Source organism: Nerophis ophidion, linkage group LG28 (assembly GCF_033978795.1).
Source record: "Nerophis ophidion isolate RoL-2023_Sa linkage group LG28, RoL_Noph_v1.0, whole genome shotgun sequence".
NCBI lineage: Eukaryota > Metazoa > Chordata > Actinopteri > Syngnathiformes > Syngnathidae > Nerophis > Nerophis ophidion.
This window is the reverse complement of record NC_084638.1, coordinates 4,952,354-4,973,273: the sequence shown is the minus strand read 5'-3', so window position 1 is coordinate 4,973,273 and position 20,920 is coordinate 4,952,354. Positions and strand designations below refer to the sequence as shown.

Here is a 20,920-nt window from a genome sequence, read left to right as displayed (position 1 = left end):
TCACGCGCACATCGTCTGCTACTTCCGGTACAGGCAAGGCTTTTTTATTAGCGACCAAAAGTTGCAAACTTTATCATCGATGTTCTCTACTAAATTGTTTTAGCAAATATATGGCAATGTTGCAAAATGATCAAGTATGACGGATACAATGGACCTGCTATCCCCGTTTAAATAAGAAAATCTCATTTCAGTAGGCCTTTAAATCCTAATTCAATGATTATTTGCACACACAAAAATTTTTGGGGGGTTTGTAGTGGAATATATCCCTCTTCTTTGGTGTTTATTTCTGTGTTTCGAGCTAAAAACAGTCCCGGAGCAATGCAAATAGCATCTGAGCAAATAATCTTGTGACGATGATTAGAGTTCCAGCCAAATAAGTAGCAATATATATTTGATGTATTGTTGTTATTATTTCAACAAAATACAACCGGAAGCGGCTTGTGGAAAGTTCAAAGGTTCTCTCCCTTGCTGCGCAGCCCCGCCCCCTCCCGTGTGTAACCAGATATAAGGACCAGCAGCATGTGTTGAAGGACACACACGGCCAGCAGACCACCGTTGCTTTAAAACGTCCAAAAGAGGAACTTTCGCCATAGAAGCTTCCAGATAAAAAGAAGGTGAGCGCGAACCTTTTTTTTTAATATACGACTCCCAACACAACTGCTGCTTTTGTAACTGACCAAGTCAACGAGATGTGCCTAAATAAAGCGAAGGGTCGCTGTTTTATTTTTTTTTTAATATACATCATTATTTTAAATAATCATCATATTTAAAGGTGTTTTAATATAACTTTTTTGTCATGTATATTATCATTTAATACAAAAGCGTATGAGCTTCGCTAACCCGTCTGGTGACGTCACAAAGACTCCTGTCGTATTTGTCAAAATAATAATAATAACAGTAATAAAAATATATATACTACTAATAACGCTTATGTGGTTGTTGGTGATGTGAATTTAAAAAAATAAAAAATTAAAAAAATAAATCCACACTTTACGTTGCCGGAGCAACCATCGCGGGAATGCCGGGTGGTCAAGTCCGACTAACAGGCAGGGCTAGCCGGCTAGCTTCCCTCCGCGGTGACCTTCCAGCTCCGGGGTAACGGTGTCACTAGGTCACGGGTGTCCAAACTTTTTCCACTGAGGGCCGCACACTAATTAATCAAAGCAAGTGGGGGCCATTTTCATATTTTTTTTATTTAAAAAAACAATGCAATATTTTTAAAAAAAAATACCGTATTTCCTTGAATTTCCGCTTACCAAAGGCATGCGGTAAAAATAAGCATGCGCTAATTATTTTAAAACCTCTTCTCACTCCGGCACTTACCAAAGGCATGCAGTAAAAATTTGAGTGTGATGTAAGCTTGGACTTTAAATCCTACTGAATAGCTCTTAATCTTCCCTTTATGCAATTTCAAATTACCGGTATTGAAATCAGCCTCCTCCATTTTGAAAAGGATGACAGGAGAAGTTTCACGAGTTTGACCAGGCGGTAATTCAAGGCAGGCGCATACTATACGCCCTGCCGGCAATTCAAGGAAATACGGTATACATTTAGGCCTCCACTCAGTTATGATCCCGGGTATCCTATAGGGTTTTGTTCCCAATAAAAAATGTGTCGTCATTCAGTATTACTATTTTCATTATTATCCAAGTTTTAAATCTCTAAATTAACATTAGGGGGAAAAAAATGGAAAAAACACAAAATATGCAATATTTTCTCCCAATAACTTTTTTAGGTGGAATATTTGAGATTACTGTATTTCCTTGAATTGCCGCTGGGGCGCTAATTATATTAAAACCTCTTCTCACTCCTGCGCTTACCAAAGGCATGCGGTAAAAGTAAGCATGCGCTAATTATTTTAAAACCTCTTCTCACTCCGGCACTTACCAAAGGCATGCAGTTAAAATTTGAGTGTGATGTAAGTTTGGACTTTAAATCCTACTGAATAGCTCTTAATCTTCCCTTTATGCGATTTCAAATTACCCGGTATTGAAATCAGCCTCCTCCATTTTGAAAAAGATGACAGGAGAAGTGTCACGAGTTTGACCAGGCGGTAATTCAAGGCAGGCGCATACTATACGCCCTGCCGGCAATTCAAGGAAATACGGTATACATTTAGGCCTCCACTCAGTTATGATCCCGGGTATCCTATAGGGTTTTGTTCCCAAAAAAAAATAAAAAATGTCGTCATTCAGTATTACTATTTTCATTATTATCCAAGTTTTAAATCTCTAAATTAACATTAGGGGGAAAAAAATGGAAAAAACACAAAATATGCAATATTTTCTCCCAATAACTTTTTTAGGTGGAATATTTGAGATTACTGTATTTCCTTGAATTGCCGCTGGGGCGCTAATTATATTAAAACCTCTTCTCACTCCTGCGCTTACCAAAGGCATGCGGTAAAAGTAAGCATGCGCTAATTATTTTAAAACCTCTTCTCACTCCGGCACTTACCAAAGGCATGCAGTAAAAATGTGAGTGTGATGTAAGTTTGGACTTTAAATCCTACTGAATAGCTCTTAATCTTCCCTTTATGCGATTTCAAATTACCTGTATTGAAATCAGCCTCCTCCATTTTGAAAATGATGACAGGAGAAGTGTCACGAGTTTGACCAGGCGGTAATTCAAGGCAGGCGCATACTATACGCCCTGCCGGCAATTCAAGGAAATACGGTATACATTTAGGCCTCCACTCAGTTATGATCCCGGGTATCCTATAGGGTTTTGTTCCCCAAAAAAAATAAAAAATGTGTCGTCATTCAGTATTACTATTTTCATTATTATCCAAGTTTTAAATCTCTAAATTAACATTAGGGGGAAAAAAATGGAAAAAACACAAAATATGCAATATTTTCTCCCAATAACTTTTTTAGGTGGAATATTTGAGATTACTGTATTTCCTTGAATTGCCGCTGGGGCGCTAATTATATTAAAACCTCTTCTCACTCCTGCGCTTACCAAAGGCATGCGGTAAAAGTAAGCATGCGCTAATTATTTTAAAACCTCTTCTCACTCCGGCACTTACCAAAGGCATGCAGTTAAAATTTGAGTGTGATGTAAGTTTGGACTTTAAATCCTACTGAATAGCTCTTAATCTTCCCTTTTATGCGATTTCAAATTACCGGTATTGAAATCAGCCTCCTCCATTTTGAAAATGATGACAGGGGAAGTGTCACTCGTGACGTCACGAGTTTGACCAGGCAGTAATACTAAGAATGCGCTAATTATTTTGGGAAGCGAGTTTGACCCGGCAGTAATTCAAGGCAGGCGCATACTATATGCCCTGCGGCAATTCAAGGAAATACGGTATATATTTAGGCCTCCACTCAGTTATGATCCAGGGTACCCTTAAGGGTTTTGGTAAATTTTTTTTATAAAATATGTGTCATTATTCAGTATTACTATTATCATTATTATTCAAGTTTTAAACCTCTAGATCAGGGGTCACCAATGCGGTAAGGACCAGATGAGTAGCCCGCTGGCCTGTTCTAAAAATAGCTCAATCGTCCTGTCCCCTTAGCAGAAAAAACAGCCCCAAAGCATGATGTTTCCACCCCCATGCTTCACAGTAGGTGTGGTGTTCTTGGGATGCAACTCAGTATTCTTCTTCCTCCAAACACGACGAGTTGAGTTTATACCAAAAAGTTCAATATTGGTTTCATCTGACCACATGACATTCTCCCAATCCTCTGCTGTATCATCCATGTATCCTTTTTGGTATAAACTCAACTCGTCGAGGTTTGGAGGGAGAAGAATACTGAGGTGCATCCCAAGAACACCATACCTACTGTGAAGCATGGGGGTGGAAACATCATGCTTTGGGGCTGTTTTTTGAGCCAAAACCTCCTTCCATCAGTTAGAGCTTTGAATGGTTGACCAAATACTTATTTTCCACCATAATTACCAAATAAATTCTTTAAAATTCCTACAATGTGAATTCCTTTATTTTTTCTTCACATTCTGTCTCTCACAGTTGAAGTGTACCTATGATGAAAATGACAGACCTCTGTCATCATTTTAAGTGGGAGAACTTGCACAATCAGTGGCTGACTAAATATATTTCTTTGCATTCTAATTTAGTTACTTTTGCGTTTACAATCCCCTGGCGCTGTTTCGTACGTTTTTTTATACTGTTTTGTACTGTTTTTGTACGTACTTTGATAATTATTTTCAACTGTTTATAAATGTTGAAAATGCTGGCTCCGTTTGATTGGTGAAACGGAGTCAAAACTTCACCATTGACTGCATTTGATTGGTGAAATGCAGGCATGTGATAGATCCTTTGTTGAAGGTCTGTCTGCATTAACAGATCGATAAAAATCAGTAGCGAGTAGCCAGCTGAATGTAGATAAATGGAGCGGAATAAAAGTAGCGTTTCTCCTTGCATTAAAACTACTCTTAGAAGTACGATTTATCCCAAAAGTTACTCAAGTAGATGTAACGGAGTAAAGAATGTAGCACGTTACTACCCACCTCTGCTTGTAAAGAACATCATGTATAATCTGACCACAGACCCTTCCTCCAGAAGGTCTTATCTTTGTCCATGTGACGTCAGATGAAACAAAAATTGAGCTGTTTGGCCACAATACCCAGCAATATGTTTGGAGGAGAAAATTTGAGGCCTTTAAGCCCAGGAACACTATACCTACAGTCAAGCATGGTGGTGGTAGAATTACGCTCTGGGCCTGTTTTGTTGCCAATGGAACTGCCTGGGTTCAAATCCAGGCTCAGGATCTTTCTGTGTGGAGTTTGCATGTTCTCCCCGTGAATGCGTGGGTTCTACTCCGGCTTCCTCCCACTTCCAAAGACATGCACCTGGGGATAGGTTGATTGGCAACACTAAATTGGCCCTAGTGTGTGAATGTGAGTGCGAATGTTGTCTGTCTATCTATGTTGGCCCTGCGATGAGGTGGCGACTTGTCCAGGGTGTACCCCGCCTTCCGCCCGATTGTAGCTGAGATAGGCGCCAGCGCCCCCCGCGACCCCGAAAGGGAATAAGCGGTAGAAATGGATGGATGGATGGATGGAACTGGTGCTTTTAAATTGGATGAAGAAAAAGGAGGATTACCTCCCAAATTCTTCAGGACAACTTAAACTGATCAGCCCGGAGGTTGGGTCTTGGGCGCAGTTGGGTGTTCCAACAGGACTATGACCCCAAGCACATGTCGAAAGTGGTAAAAGGAATGGCTAAATCAGGCTAGAATTGAAGTTTTAGAATGGCCATCCCAAAGTCCTGATTTAAACTTGTGGATGTGGACAATGCTGAAGAAACAAGTCCATGTCAGAAAACCAACACATTTAGCTGAACTGAGATTTTGTTTGGTGTGCAATGCGAAATGATGCGATTTCACCCTAATTGGTCCGAAAAAAGATATTTTGCAAACCAATAATTATGACCCGCAAAAAATGTGCCCTTGCTGAGTGTCTGTGCTGTTTCGAGCTCAGCAGCGTAACCGTGTAATACTCTTTCATATCAGTAGGGGGCAGCAGGTTGATACTTGCTTTGTGACTTTACTTTGAGACAAGATAATTATTGATGCATGGGTGGTTATGGTTTGAAGTAGGGCCGGGCGATATGGCCTTTTATTAATATCTTGATATTTTTAGGTCATGTCACGATAAACGATATATATCTCGATATTTTGCCTTAGTCTTGAATGAAGACTTGATGCATATAATCACAGCAGTATGATGATTCTATGTGTCTACATTAAAACATTCTTCTTCATACTGCATTTATATATGCTCATTTTAAACTTTCATGCAAAGGAGGTAATCACGACTAAGTCAATTTACTAAAACTGTATTTATTAAACAGTTATTAAGAAGTGGCACAAACATTCATATAATTTCAAAACAGAAAGGGCAAGATTGTCAGAGACATTTTTTAAAAAAGTTATAAGTGCACTTTTGTGCATGATGTCACTAAGATGACATATCAAAACATGAAATTAAAGTGCACTTTTTGTACAGAACCCCACTACAATAGTTTAAAACAAATAAAGTGCATGATGTCACACAATATATTTTAATAAATGTGAAATAAAAACGAGCTGTTTAATACGTAATCAAATAGTGTGTACCTTTCGTTATGTGGTAGGTTCCTGCGGACGTTGTCTCCTTCTGTTGTTGACTATTTTTTTTCATACGGTGTTGATCTGGAAATAGTTGCTTCGGTATTTTGTCAACGGAGATGTTGACATGCGGAGTTTCAAGCACTCTTCTTTCTCTAGCGCAGTGGTTCTAAACCTTTTTTTTTTTAGTGATGTACCCCTTGTGAAAATGTTTTTAATTCAAGTACCCCCTAATCAGATAAATGTATTTTTGGTCTAAAAAAAGAGATAAAAAAGTAAAATACAGCACTACGTCATCACTTTCTGATTTATTAAATTTTATAACAGTGCAAAAATATTGCTCATTTGTTGTGGTCTTTCTTGAACTATTTGGAAAAAAATATATACAAATAACTAAAAACTTGTTGAAAAACAAGTGATTCAATGGTAAATACAGATTTCTACACATAGAAGTAATCATCTACTTAAAGTGCCCTCTTTGGGGATTGTAATAGAGATCCATCTGGATTCATGAACTTAATTCTAAACATTTCTTCACAAAAAAATAAATCTTTAACATCAATATTTATGGAACATGTCCACAAAAAATCTAGCTGTCAACACTGAATATTGCATTGTTGCATTTCTTTTCACAGTTTATGAACTTACATTCATAGTTTCTTAAAGTATTATTCAATAAATACATTTATAAAGGAATTTGAATTGTTGCTATTTTTGAATATTTCTTAAAAATTTCACGTATCCCTCGGCATACCTTCAAGTACCCCCATTTTAGAACCACTGCTCTAGCGGGTGACTTTTCAAATGATGCTACATTAGCAGTGGTGCTACTTTTTGTAGCAACGCTTTTGCCGCATAATCGACATATTACGCTTGTCTGTTCAACATCTTCCCGCTTGAAGCCAAACGACCGCCAGAAAATGGACCCCGTGCAGTTTTTCTTGGGAATGAATTCTTCTTTCTCCATTTGTTGCCAGATTCTCACCTTCTTTCTCTCGTATTACCACTCGCACCGCGCCGTTAGCACCACAGCTAGCGTGACCATGTCGCTACCTGTCTGCTCCGCGGGAGCGTATGACGTAGCACATGTGACGTATGTAGGAAGGTGCGCTTGTTTTACGACTCTGTGAGAAGGAGAGACAAGAAAAAGTGAGAAACGCCTCTACTGTCATGCCCGCAGCTAAAAGCAACTGTGTGAGAACGTATACTCGAATATCACGATTTTGTAATTTTCTATATCGCAAAATGACAAAACCCGCGATATATCGAGTATATAAATATAACGCCCAGCCCTAGTTCGAAGTCATATCCAAAATTGTGTCAGGTATTTGATGAGAAGGACTTTATATTGTCAATGTAGCCTATCAAGTTTCTTTTTTAACACTTTCTGCTGGATTTTTTCAATGGAAAAAATATGCCTTGGCTCGAAAAAAGGTTGAAAAACACTGCTCTACCGCTCCACAGATATAACAGCCATCGGGTGTTAAAACGACAGGACTGTCTCAGAAAATTAAAATCTTGTGATAAAGTCCTTTTATTTTCTGTAATGCAACTAAAAACATGAATATGTCGTACATTCTGGATTCATGACACATCAACTGAAATATTGCAAGCCTTTAATTATTTTAATATTGCTGATTATGGCATACAGCTTAAGAAAACTCAAAAATCCTATCTCCAAAAATTTGAATACTTCCTCAGACCAAGTAAAAAAAAATAAAGATTTATAACAGCAAAACAAAATCAAACATTTGAAAATGTCAATTAATGCACTCAGTACTTGGTTGGGAATCCTTTTGCACGGATTACTGCATGGAGGCAATCAGCCTGTGGCATTGCTGAGGTGTTTTGGATGCCCAGGATGCTTCAATAGCGGCCTTTATATATGGATGCCCAGGATGCTTCAATAGCGGCCTTTAGCTCATTTGCATTATTGGGTCTGGTGTCTTTCAGCTTCTTCTTCACAATACCCCACAAATTCTCTATGAGGTTCAGGTCAGGGGAGTTGGCAGGCCAATCGAGGACAGTAATTCCATGGTCAGTACACCAGTTACTGCTGATTTTGGCACTGTGGGCAGGTGCCGGATCATGCTGGAAAATGAAATCATCATCTAGACCAGGGGTGTCAAACTCAAATACAGAGTGGGCCAAAAATTGTAAACCGAACAAAGCAGCGGGGCGAGGTTGAACAAATTAACCTTTTTAGTAGGGACCCAAACAAGTTTTGCATTGAACGTTGAACAAGCAAGGCTTACAGTCCGATGACCATGGATGAAGTACTGACTGTCCAGAGTCGAGACCCAGGATGGACCACTCATCGGGACCCAGGATGGACCGCTCGCCTGTATCGGTTGGCGACATCTCTACGCTGCTGATCCGCTTGAGATGGTTTCCTGTGGACGGGACTCTCGCTGCTGTCTTGGAGCCACTATGGATTGAACTTTCACACTATCATGTTAGACCCGCTCGACATCCATTGCTTTCGGTCCCCTAGAGGGGGGGGGTTGCCCACATCTGAGGTCCTCTCCAAGGTTTCTCATAGTCAGCATTGTCACTGGCGTCCCACTGAATGTGAATTCTCCCTGCCCACTGGGTGTGAGTTTTCCTTGCCCTTTTGTGGGTTCTTTCGAGGATGTTGTAGTCGTAATGATTTGTGCAGTCCTTTGAGACCTTTGTGATTTGGGGCTATATAAATAAACATTGATTGATTGATTGATTGATACAGTATATAACTTTATAGTGACATGCAAAATCGAGTTTCAAATAATAATAATAATAATTAAAAAATATCAATGGCATATCAAATAAAATTTCAATAAAAATGGAATGCCTCTTTTCGGCGGCGGGGGTTGAGGTGGACGGGGTTTGGTGATAACAGGGGATGTATATTGTAGCGTCCCGGAAGAGTTAGTGCTGCACGGGGTTGTGGGTATTTGTTCTGTTGTGTTCATGTTGTGTTACGGTGCGGATGTTCTCCCAAAATGTGTAATTCTTGTTTGGTGTGGGTTCACAGTGTGGCGCATATTTGTAACAGTGTTAAAGTTGTTTATACGGCCACCCTCAGTGCGACCTGTATGGCTGTTGACCAAGTATGCCTTGCATTCACTTGTGTGTGTGTGTGTATAAGCCGCACATATTATGTGACTGGGCCGGCACGCTGTTTGTATGGAGGAAAAGCAAACGTGGCGACAGGTTGTAGAGAACGCCCAAGGCAGTGCCTTTAAGGCCCACCCCCAATATTGTTGCCCGGGATGAAATTCGGGAGGGACACTGAACTTCGGGAGTCTCCCGGGAAAATCGGGAGGGTTGGCAAGTAAGAGTATTAGCGGTGAATGCGGGTGTTACATCGGCGGCTCAGCTCTAATGTTAATTTGATATTACCTCAAGGGCCAAGAGAAATTACACGGCGGGCCAGAGTTTGACACCCATGATCTAGACAATTTGTGGGGTATTGTGAAGAAGAAGCTGAAAGACACCAGACCCAGTATTGCAGGGGTGCCCATTACGTCGATCGCGAGCTACCAGTCGACCGCGGGGGGTGTGTCAGTCGATCTCCAGCCAGGCTTTTAAAAAAAAAATTGACCTAAAAATTAGTGATCATCAATCTTCACCAAGACGTCACTTAAATGACATTCACGGTACCGGAGGGTCTTGTGAGATGACGCTGGCTGCTGCAAGATCAGGCAATCAGGCTGTGGCATTGCTGAGGTGTTTTGGATGCCCAGGATGCTTCAATAGCCGCCTTTGGCTCATTTGCAATACTGCAGGGGTTCCCACACTTTTTCTGCAGGCGAGCTACTTTTCAATTGACCAACTCGAGGGGATCTACCTCATTTATATATATCATTTATATTTATTTATTTATGAAAGAGACATTTTTGTAAACAAGTTAAATGTGTTAATGATAATACAAGCATGTGTAACACATATAGATGTCTTTCTTTCACGAAGACAAGAATATAAGTTGGTGTATTACCTGATTCTGATGACTTGCATTGATTGGAATCAGACAGTAATGATGATAACGCCCACATTTTCAAATGGAGGAGAAAAAAAGTTGTCCTTTCTGTACAATACCACATGAAAGTGGTTGGTTTTTGGCATCTAATTCATCCCGCTTCCATACACTTTACAAGAAAAACATTGGCGGCAAATTCCGTAGCTTGCTTGATTGACATTCACGGCACCCGAGGGTCTTGTGAGATGACGCTGGCTGCTGCCAGTTCATTATTATGAAAATATGACCGAGAGGAAGGCGAGAAACACTTTTTATTCCAACAGACTCTCGCGCCGTCCCTTCCGTCAAAACTCTAAAGGCCGACTGCACATTTCCTATCTTCACAATAAAAGCCCCGCTTCATGCTGCCTGCGCTAACTAAATACGGAGTCTCGGAAAACTGGCGTGCACAAGCGATCCCTCAGAAAGCTGGCGTGCACATCACTTGTGCACGCCAGCTTTCCGAGACTCTTATTTTGTTAGCGCAGGCAGCATGAAGCAGGGCTTTTATTGTGAAGATAGGAAATGTGCAGTCGGCCTTTAGAGTTTTGACGGAAGGGACGGCGCGAAAGTCTGTTGAAATAAAAAGTGTTTCTCGCCTTCCTCTCTGTCATTTTTTCCTAATAATAAACTGGCAGCAGCCAGCGTCATCTCACAAGACCCTCGGGTGCCGTGAATGTCAATCAAGCAAGCTACGGAATTTGCCGCCAATGTTTTTCTTGTAAAGTGTATGGAAGCTGGATGAATTAGATGCCAAAAACCAACCACTTTCATGTGGTATTGTACAGAAAGGACAACTTTTTTTTCTCCTCCATTTGAAAATGTGGGCGTTATCATCATTACTGTCTGATTCCAATCAATGCAAGTCATCAGAATCAGGTAATACACCAACTTATATTCTTGTCTTCGTGAAAGAAAGACATCTATATGTGTTACACATGCTTGTATTATCATTAAACACATTTAACTTGTTTACAAAAATGTCTCTTTCATAAATAAATAAATATAAATGATATATATAAATGAGGTAGATCCCCTCGAGTTGATCAATTGAAAAGTAGCTCGCCTGCAGAAAAAGTGTGGGCACCCCTGCAGTATTGCAAATGAGCCAAAGGCGGCTATTGAAGCATCCTGGGCATCCAAAACACCTCAGCAATGCCACAGCCTGATTGCCTCCACGCCACACCGCAAGGACGCAGTAATCCCTGCAAAAGGATTCCCAACCAAGTACTGAGTGCATTAATTGACATTATCTACTAATAAAAGTTTCAATCAATCAATTCCACTACCAAGGTATCTGACTTGCCAAAGGGCCCTGACTTGGTTCCCTGTTCACCAATTTGGACTTGAACCATTCTTAATTGATGGGATTTTAGTAACGCTTTTAATGTGTGCCTCAAAGGAGAGAGTTGGGTCGAAGATAATACCCAGATTCTTTACCGTGTCGCCTTGTTTAATTGTTTGGTTGTCAAATGTTAGAGTTGTATTATTAAATAGAGTTCGGTGTCTAGCAGGACCGATAATCAGCATTTCCGTTTTTTTGGCGTTGAGTTGCAAAAAGTTAGCGGACATCCATTGTTTTATTTCATTAAGACACGCCTCCAGCTGACTACAATCCGGCATGTTGGTCAGCTTTAGGGGCATGTAGAATTGGGTGTCATCAGCATAACAGTGAAAGCTAACACCGTATTTGCGTATGATGTCACCCAGCGGCAGCATGTAGATGCTGAAGAGTGCGGCATAACATAATAACATCTGAATCGCTCCCACTGCCCTGTCTTTTTTTTCTAGTCCTTCACTCTCACTTTCCTCATCCACAAATATTTCATCCTCGCTCAAATTAATGGGGAAATCGTCGCTTTGTCGGTCCGAATCGCTCTCGCAGCAGGTGGCCATGATTGTAAACAATGTTCAGATGTGAGGAGCTCCACAACCCGTGACGTCACGCGCACATCGTCTGCTACTTCCGGTACAGGCAAGGCTTTTTTTTATTAGCGACGAAAAGTTGCAAACTTTATCCTGGCTCGGTTGGTAGAGTGGCTGTGCCAGCAACTTGAGGGTTGCAGGTTCGATTCCCGCTTGTGCCATCCTAGTTACTGTCGTTGTGTCCTTGGGCAAGACACTTTACCCACCTGCTCCCAGTGCCACCCACACTGGTTTAAATGTAACTTAGATATTGGGTGTCACTATGTAAAGCGCTTTGAGTCACTTGAGAAAAGCGCTATATAAATATAATTCACTTCACTTCATTTGTCTGTCTCATTGTCCCCACTCTTTGGTGTCCCTTTCTCATGCTTTCCGCCCCATTGTGACTCTCACATGACTTTCATCTGCACAATGACTTTAGTGCACCCACCTTAACACCCCCCCCTCCCACCATTCCCACTGTGCACACCCGTTTCTTTTGTAATTGTTCGTTTTCTCACCATTTCTGACACTCCTCCGTCTCCTCTTTGAAAAGGCCGCTCTCTCTGCATGGCGTTTTTCCGAACTCGCAAAGTTTCGTTGTACATTATGCAAGATTGTAGATTTGAGTGTAATTTTTGCTGTACTTGAAATAGGGTTGATTGATGTTTGACGTGTATTGGTTATGCTTGATTTAATAATTGTTGGCAAACCCAAACTCCCATTTGTTTTATTAACACACTAACTATTCAACAAGATTTTAACAAAATATAACAAGATAAAACAAAATCCTAATTTAGTTTTATTACATACAAGTATGTTTAAAGGGTTTATTTGTGTCTTTATTACAAAAGCTTTTTTGGGACAATTTATTTTTAAATGAATTTTTTTGGGGGTTTGAACTTTGTGAAGTATTTTTTTTTTTTACATTAAATTATGCTGATATTTTCATAAAATTTCATCCATTTCTTAAATTTTTTTCCACTTGTTCCTAATTTCAATTTCATTTAATTTCAAAATTTCCTTTTTATATTAACAAAAATGGGTCTGCCCGAATGCAGCTGAGATAGTCTCCAGCAACCCCAAAAGGGACAAGCGGTAGAAAATGGATAGGTGGATGGATGTTATGCTGATAATTTCTTCCATTTTTTTCTACTGCTGGTCCCTAATTTCAATTATGTTTAATTTCATAATTTCCCTTTATATTAACGAAAATGGGTCCGCCCGAATGCAGGTGAGATAGGGACAAGCGGTAGAAAATGGATGGATGTTATGCTGAGAATTTCTTCCATTTTTTCTACTGCTGGTCCCTAATTTAACTTATGTTTAATTTCATAATTTCCCCTTTATATTAACGAAAATGGGTCCGCCCGAATGCAGGTGAGATAGGGATAAGCGGTAGAAAATGGATGGATGTTATGCTGAGAATTTCATAAATTTTCATCCATTTCTTCCATTTTCTACCGCTGGTCCTTAATTTCAATTTCATTTAATTTCATTTATATTAGCAAAAATGGGTCTGCCCGAATGCAGCTGAGATAGGGAAAAGCGGTAGAAAATGGATGGATGTTATGCTGAGAATTTCATCAATTTTCTTCCATTTTCTACAGCTGATCCCTAATTTCAATTTCATTACATTTCATAATTTCCTTTATATTAACGAAAATGGGCCCGCGACCCCGAAAGGGAATAAGCGGTAGAAAATGGATGGATGGATGGATGGGTCCGCCCGAATGCAGCTGAGATAAGGACAAGCGGTAGAAAATGAATGAATGAATGGATGGATGGATGGATGTTATGCTGAGAATTTCATAAATTTTCATCCATTTCTTCCATTTTCTACCGCTGGTCCTTAATTTCAATTTCATTTAATTTCATAATTTCCTGTTATATTAACGAAAAGGGGTTCGCCCGAATGCAGCTGAGATAGGGACAAGCGGTAGAAAATGGATGGATGTTATGCTGAGAATTTCATAAATTTTCATCCATTTCTTTCATTTTCTACCGCTGGTCCCTAATTTCAATTTCATTTAATTTAAAAATTTCCCTTTTATATTAACGAAAATGGGTCCGCCCGAATGCAGGTGAGATAGGGATAAGCGGTAGAAAATGGATGGATGTTATGCTGAGAATTTCATAAATTTTCATCAATTTCTTTCATTTTCTACCGCTGGTCCCTAATTTCAATTTCATTTAATTTAAAAATTTCCCTTTTATATTAACGAAAATGGGTCCGCCCGAATGCAGGTGAGATAGGGACAAGCGGTAGAAAATGGATGGATGTTATGCTGAGAATTTCATAAATTTTCATCCATTTCTTCCATTTTCTACCGCTGGTCCTTAATTTCAATTTCATTTAATTCCATTTATATTAGCAAAAATGGGTCTGCCCGAATGCAGCTGAGATAGGGAAAAGCGGTAGAAAATGGATGGATGTTATGCTGAGAATTTCATCAATTTTCTTCCATTTTCTACAGCTGATCCCTAATTTCAATTTCATTACATTTCTTAATTTCCTTTATATTAACGAAAATGAGTCCGCCCGAATGCAGCTGAGATAGGGACAGGCGGTAGAAAATGGATGGATGTTATGCTGAGAATTTCATAAATTTTCATCCATTTCTTCCATTTTCTACCGCTGGTCCCTAATTTCAATTTCATTAAATTTTAAGATTTCCCTTTATATTAACGAAAATGGGTCCGCCCGAATGCAGGTGAGATAGGGACAAGCGGTAGAAAATGGATGGATGTTATGCTGAGAATTTCATAAATTTTCATCCATTTCTTCCATTTTCTACCGCTGGTCCCTAATTTCAATTTCATTTAATTTCATTTATATTAGCAAAAATGGGTCCGCTCGAATGCAGGTGAGATAGGGATAAGTGGTAGAAAATGGATGGATGTTATGCTGAGAATTTCATCAATTTTCTTCCATTTTCTACAGCTGATCCCTAATTTCAATTTCATTACATTTCTTAATTTCCTTTATATTAACGAAAATGGGTCCGCCCGAATGCAGCTGAGATAAGGACAAGCGGTAGAAAATGGATGGATGGATGGATGTTATTCTGAGAATTTCATAAATTTTCTTCCATTTTCTACCGCTGGTCCTTAATTTCAATTTCATCTAATTTCATAATTTTCTTTTATATTAACGAAAATGGGTCCGCCCGAATGCAGGTGAGATAGGAACACGCGGTGGAAAAATGGATGGATGGATGGATGGATGTTTTGCTGACAATTTCATAAATTTTCATCCATTTCTTCCATTTTCTACCGCTGGTCCCTAATTTCAATTCCATTTAATTTCATAATTTCCCTTTATATTAACGAAAATGAGTCCGCCCGAATGCAGCTGAGATAGGGATAAGCGGTAGAAAATGGATGGATGTTATGCTGAGAATTTCATACATTTTCATCAATTTCTTCCATTTTCTACCGCTGGTCCCTAATTTCAATTTCATTTAATTTTAAAATTTCCCTTTATATTAACGAAAATGGGTCCGCCCGAATGCAGCTGAGATAGGGACAAGCGGTAGAAAATGGATGGATGGATGGATGTTATGCTGACAATTTCATAAAATTTCATCCATTTTCTACCGCTGGTCCCTAATTTCAATTCCATTTAATTTAATAATTTAATTTATATCAACCTGCGATGAGGTGGCGACTTGTCCAGGGTGTACACCGCCTTCCGCCCGATTGTAGTTGAGATAGGCACCACCGCCACCCCAAAGGGAATAAGCGGTAGAAAATGGATGGATGGCATTTTTATTAACAAAAATGTGTCCGCCCGAATGCAGCTGAGATAGGCTCCAGCAGCCCTAAAAGGGACAAGCGGTAGAAAAAAATGGATGGATAGATGGGTCTTGAGTTTTGAAGCGACAAATATTTCTGAACTGACTTTCTAAACATTGAATTTCAAAACGCTGCATTTTTTAAACAGAACAATTTTGCTCACAAATTCTAATGTAATGAAATCGTCCACATAATGTTATTTAATTCGTAAACAAATCCACATAAGTTGATTGAAGTTGTAAACAAAATGTGTGTGTTTAAAAAAAAAAATGCATTTTGTTAAGTACAGTGTATAAAAAATTCCGTGCAGAAATAGCCATCCATTTCCTACCGCTTGTCCCTGGTGGTGCTGGAGCCTATCTCGGCTGCAGTATTCATTGCTTCAAAACTCAAGACCCATCCATGCATCCATTTTTCTACCGCTTTTCCCTCTCGCAGTCGCGGGAGGGTGCTGGATCCTATCTCAACTGCATTCGAGTGGAAGGCGGGGTACACCCTGGACAAGTCGCCACCTTATTGGAGGGCACACCATTTCCGTTATATTAAATTAAATTAAATGCAATTATGCAATAAAATGAAATGAACATTTACACTTGTCCAGGTATAGCTCGGTTGGTAGAGTGGCCGTGCCAGCAACTTGAGGGTTGCAGGTTCGATTCCCGCTTCCGCCATCCTAGTCACTGCCGTTGTGTCCTTGGGCAAGACACTTTACCCACCTGCTCCCAGTGCCACCCACACTGGTTTAAATGTAACTTAGATATTGGGTTTCACTATGTAAAGCGCTTTGAGTCACTAGAGAAAAGCGCTATATAAATATAATTCACTTCACTTCACTTCACTTAGACAAATAAATTTAATGAAATTGCCTTCAAAATTTGATTCAGTTCACAAGTTTTGAATGCAAAAATTTCAATGTCAAAAAAAGCTTTTGTAATAAAGACACAAATGAACCTTTATGCCATATATTTATACTATAAGTCAGTGCAAAAAATAAGTAAACAAACACCAAACTTCTATTGTTTTTTATTCAAATCCTAAAGCCCTGTAGTGTTCACGGATTTATATTTACAGAGTTTGGCAATAATTGGAGACGTCAACATAATAGGTTGGACCCGGGTGAATCCATCATTATTTTGGGTATGGCATTACCGTATTTTTCGGAGTATAAGTCTCTCCGGAGTATAAGTCGCACCTGCCGAAAATGCATAATAAAGAAGGGAAAACACATATTTAAGTCGCACTGGAGTATAAGTCTTATTTTTGGGGGAAATGTATTCGATAAAACCCAACTGTTATGATCCGCTGCCCGGATCACATTTTTGATTTCTGTTCCTGTCTTTGCACCTGCCTTGTGATTACTGTCTTGATTTAAGCCTGCCTTCTTTGTTCATTTCGTTCTGGCTTCGTAGTTTGTGTTCTCACAACAAGTGACGACGTTTTTGTCCCTGGTTCAGTTTGTGCTCGCGTCCATGCTAAGCCCTAGTTGTTCCTCCAGCTCCCATGCTAGCTCTTTTTTGTCTTTTGTGCTAGGAGTAAGGTTATCTTTTTCATAGTCTGTTTTATTCTTAAATAAAGCATTTAGGTTTAGCTCGGTTGGTAGAGCGGCCGTGTCAGTAACTTGAGGGTTGCAGGTTCGATTCCCGCTTCCGCCATCCTAGTCACTGCCGTTGTGTTCTTGGGCAAGACACTTTACCCACCTGCTCCCAGTGCCACCCACACTGGTTTGAATGTAACTTAGATATTGGGTTTCACTATGTAAAGCGCTTTGAGTCACTAGAGAAAAGCGCTATATAAATATAATTCACTTCACTTCACTTCACTTAGACAAATAAATTTAATGAAATTGCCTTCAAAATTTGATTCAGTTCACAAGTTTTGAATGCAAAAATTTCAATGTCAAAAAAAGCTTTTGTGATAAAGACACAAATGAACCTTTATGCCATATATTTATACTATAAGTCAGTGCAAAAAATAAGTAAACAAACACCAAACTTCTATTGTTTTTTATTCAAATCCTAAAGCCATGTAGTGTTCAAGGATTTATATTTACAGAGTTTGGCAATAATTGGAGACGTCAACATAATAGGTTGGACCCGGGTGAATCCATCATTATTTTGGGTATGGCATTACCGTATTTTTCGGAGTATAAGTCTCTCCGGAGTATAAGTCGCACCTGCCGAAAATGCATAATAAAGAAGGGAAAACACATATTTAAGTCGCACTGGAGTATAAGTCTTATTTTTGGGGGAAATGTATTCGATAAAACCCAACTGTTATGATCCGCTGCCCGGATCACATTTTTGATTTCGGTTCCTGTCTTTGCACCTGCCTTGTGATTACTGTCTTGATTTAAGCCTGCCTTCTTTGTTCATTTCGTTCTGGCTTCGTAGTTTGTGTTCTCACAACAAGTGACGACGTTTTTGTCCCCGGTTCAGTTTGTGCTCGCGTCCATGCTAAGCCCTAGTTGTTCCCCCAGCTCCCATGCTAGCTCTTTTTTGTCTTTTGTGCTAGGAGTAAGGTTATCTTTTTCATAGTCTGTTTTATTCTTAAACAAAGCATTTAGGTTTAGCTCGGTTGGTAGAGCGGCCGTGTCAGTAACTTGAGGGTTGCAGGTTCGATTCCCGCTCCCGCCATCCTAGTCACTGCCGTTGTGTTCTTGGGCAAGACACTATACCCACCTGCTCCCAGTGCCACCCACACTGGTTTGAATGTTACTTAGATATTGGGTTTCACTATGTAAAGCGCTTTGAGTCACTAGAGAAAAAGCGCTATATAAATATAATTCACTTCACTTACTCTTACCTTCATGCTGCATCCTTGAGAGAACGACCCAAGCGTTACAATTATGTTGTAATTGTATGCATATTTTGAAAAAAACTAAGAAAATACCGTAATTTTCAGACTATAAGTCGCAGTTTTTTTCATAGTTTGGCCGGGGGTGCGACTTATACTCAGGCGCGACTTATGTATGAAATTATTAACACATTACCATAAAAAATCAAATATTGTTATTTAGCTCATTCACGTAAGAGACTGTTCTTTATTTTTTTTAAATTTCCTTTCAAATGTCTATTCTTGGTGTTGGGTTTTATCAAATACATTTCCCCCAAAAAATGCGACTTATAAGTGCGACTTGTATATGTTTTTTCCCTTCTTAATTATGTATTTTTCAGCAGGTGCGACTTATACTCCGGAGCGACTTATACTCCGAAAAGTTCAAAAGACAGTCATTTGGATCCATCAATTATATCCGGTTCTCTTGTGGTGTCAGGGTTTGCGATACAATCGTGGTCAAAACTACCACCACTATGCTTGACGGTAGGGATAGTGTTCCTCCAAACATATTGCTGTGTATTGTGGCCAAACGGCTCAATTTTTGTGTCATCCGACCACAGAACTTTCCTCCAGAAGGTCTTATCTTTGTCCATGTGATGTCAGATGAAAGAAAAATTGAGCTGTTTGGCCGCAATACCCAGGTTTTAGAATGGCCTTTCCAAAGTCCTGACTTAAATGTGCGGACAATGCTGAAGAAACAAGTCCAGGTCAGGAAAAACAAAACAAATTTAGTCAAGAGGAGTGATCAAAAATTTAACCAGAAGCTTGTGGATGGCTACCAAGAGCGCCTTTTTACAGTGATGTTGCAGATTTGCTCACATTTTTAGTAGACCCATAATAAATTCATAAAAGAACGTTTTTTTGTGACCAACAAGTATGTGCTCCAATCACTCTATCACAAACAAATAAAGAGTTGTAGAAATGATTGGAAACTCAAGGCAGCCATGACATTATGTTCTTTACAACTTTTGACCTGGACTGTAGTTTCCTCGTAGGTATTATCTCAGTTATCAGGAACACCGAGGACACTTACGCTTGACTCTAGAAGCAAAGAACTTCACCGTTCAACTTCGGCCTTCATGCGTCACACGGTTTTCAAATTCAACGCCAAAGAGTCAGGTTTTTAGGGCTCAAGTGACAAGTGTGGAACTGCCCTCTTCCAGGGCGTGACGCCACTTGACTTACTATCTCTGCTGCACACACGTCAGTCCAAATAAGAGATAGAGAGTGGACCCCTCATCAGGAAAGATGGTCGCCACGTGGATAGCCGCTTCATTCATGGCGTAGCGTCGAAAGTAGTGTCTGGGGAATCTTTGTGATTTCCCAGCTCCGTTTTTTTTTATATCGGCTCTTAAACTCGGAGCGAAAGAAAAGTTAATCTGATTAAAGTATTAGCTCGGTTGAGGCACGGTATGTTTGGCATGTAAGATTAAAGACTTTTTCTCACCCTACCTTTTGGGACCAATTAAAAACTGGTAATTTTTTTTTTGCCACTTTTCAGTGGCCGGAGCTTCCAACTGTGCACTGTAGCAACAGGTTCAGTATTTGTTTGAATTTTTACTGTGTAAATCAGGGGGGCCCAAACATTTGGGCTCGGGGGCCGCATTGGGTTGGAACAATTTGGCCGGGCTGTGTGTGTGTGTGTGTGTGTGTGTGTGTGTGTGTGTGTGTGCGTGTGTGTATATATATATACAGTATATATATATATATATATATATATATATATATATATCTTGATTGGATTATCCAGAGAATAGTGCTCGATACCGATGATTGAGGGAACCCCCTCATGAAACAGATCTGTAGAGATGTAGTCTTGTGATTTTTTCCCACACCTACATATATATATATATATATATATATATATATATATATATATATATATATATATTTATAATATATAATATATGTGTGTATATGTATGTATGTATGCATGAAACAGTTATGTAGAGATGAAGTAGTCTTGATTTTTTCCATATATATATATACATACATACACTATAAAAAGAGTACAACTTTTTATGTTTTCCTTTGTTTGTATAATATAAAAAGTTGTACTCTTTTTATAGTGTATTTTTTATTTTTATATATATATATATATATATATATATAATATACTATAAAAAGAGTACAACTTTTTATATTTTCCTTTTTTTGTTTTTTATTGTAGCAGCATGGTGGTTAACGATTTGGAGAATTGTGGATGCGTCTGCATGTTAATTATATATATATATTTATATATATATATATATATATATATATATATATATATATATATATATATATATATATATATATATATATATAT

At 39.1% G+C, this 20,920-nt stretch overlaps 1 protein-coding gene across 1 annotated transcript in view; it reads left to right on the top strand.

Moving 5' to 3' along the window:
- The first annotated feature begins 484 nt into the window (after positions 1–484).
- The window catches only part of tfr1a (transferrin receptor 1a), a 111,714-nt gene continuing 91,278 nt past the window's right edge, over positions 485–20,920 (top strand). The window contains exon 1 of the mRNA XM_061891420.1: positions 485–614. The gene's annotated coding sequence lies outside the window, so the exon portion shown is untranslated. The remainder of the gene's footprint in view (positions 615–20,920) is intronic.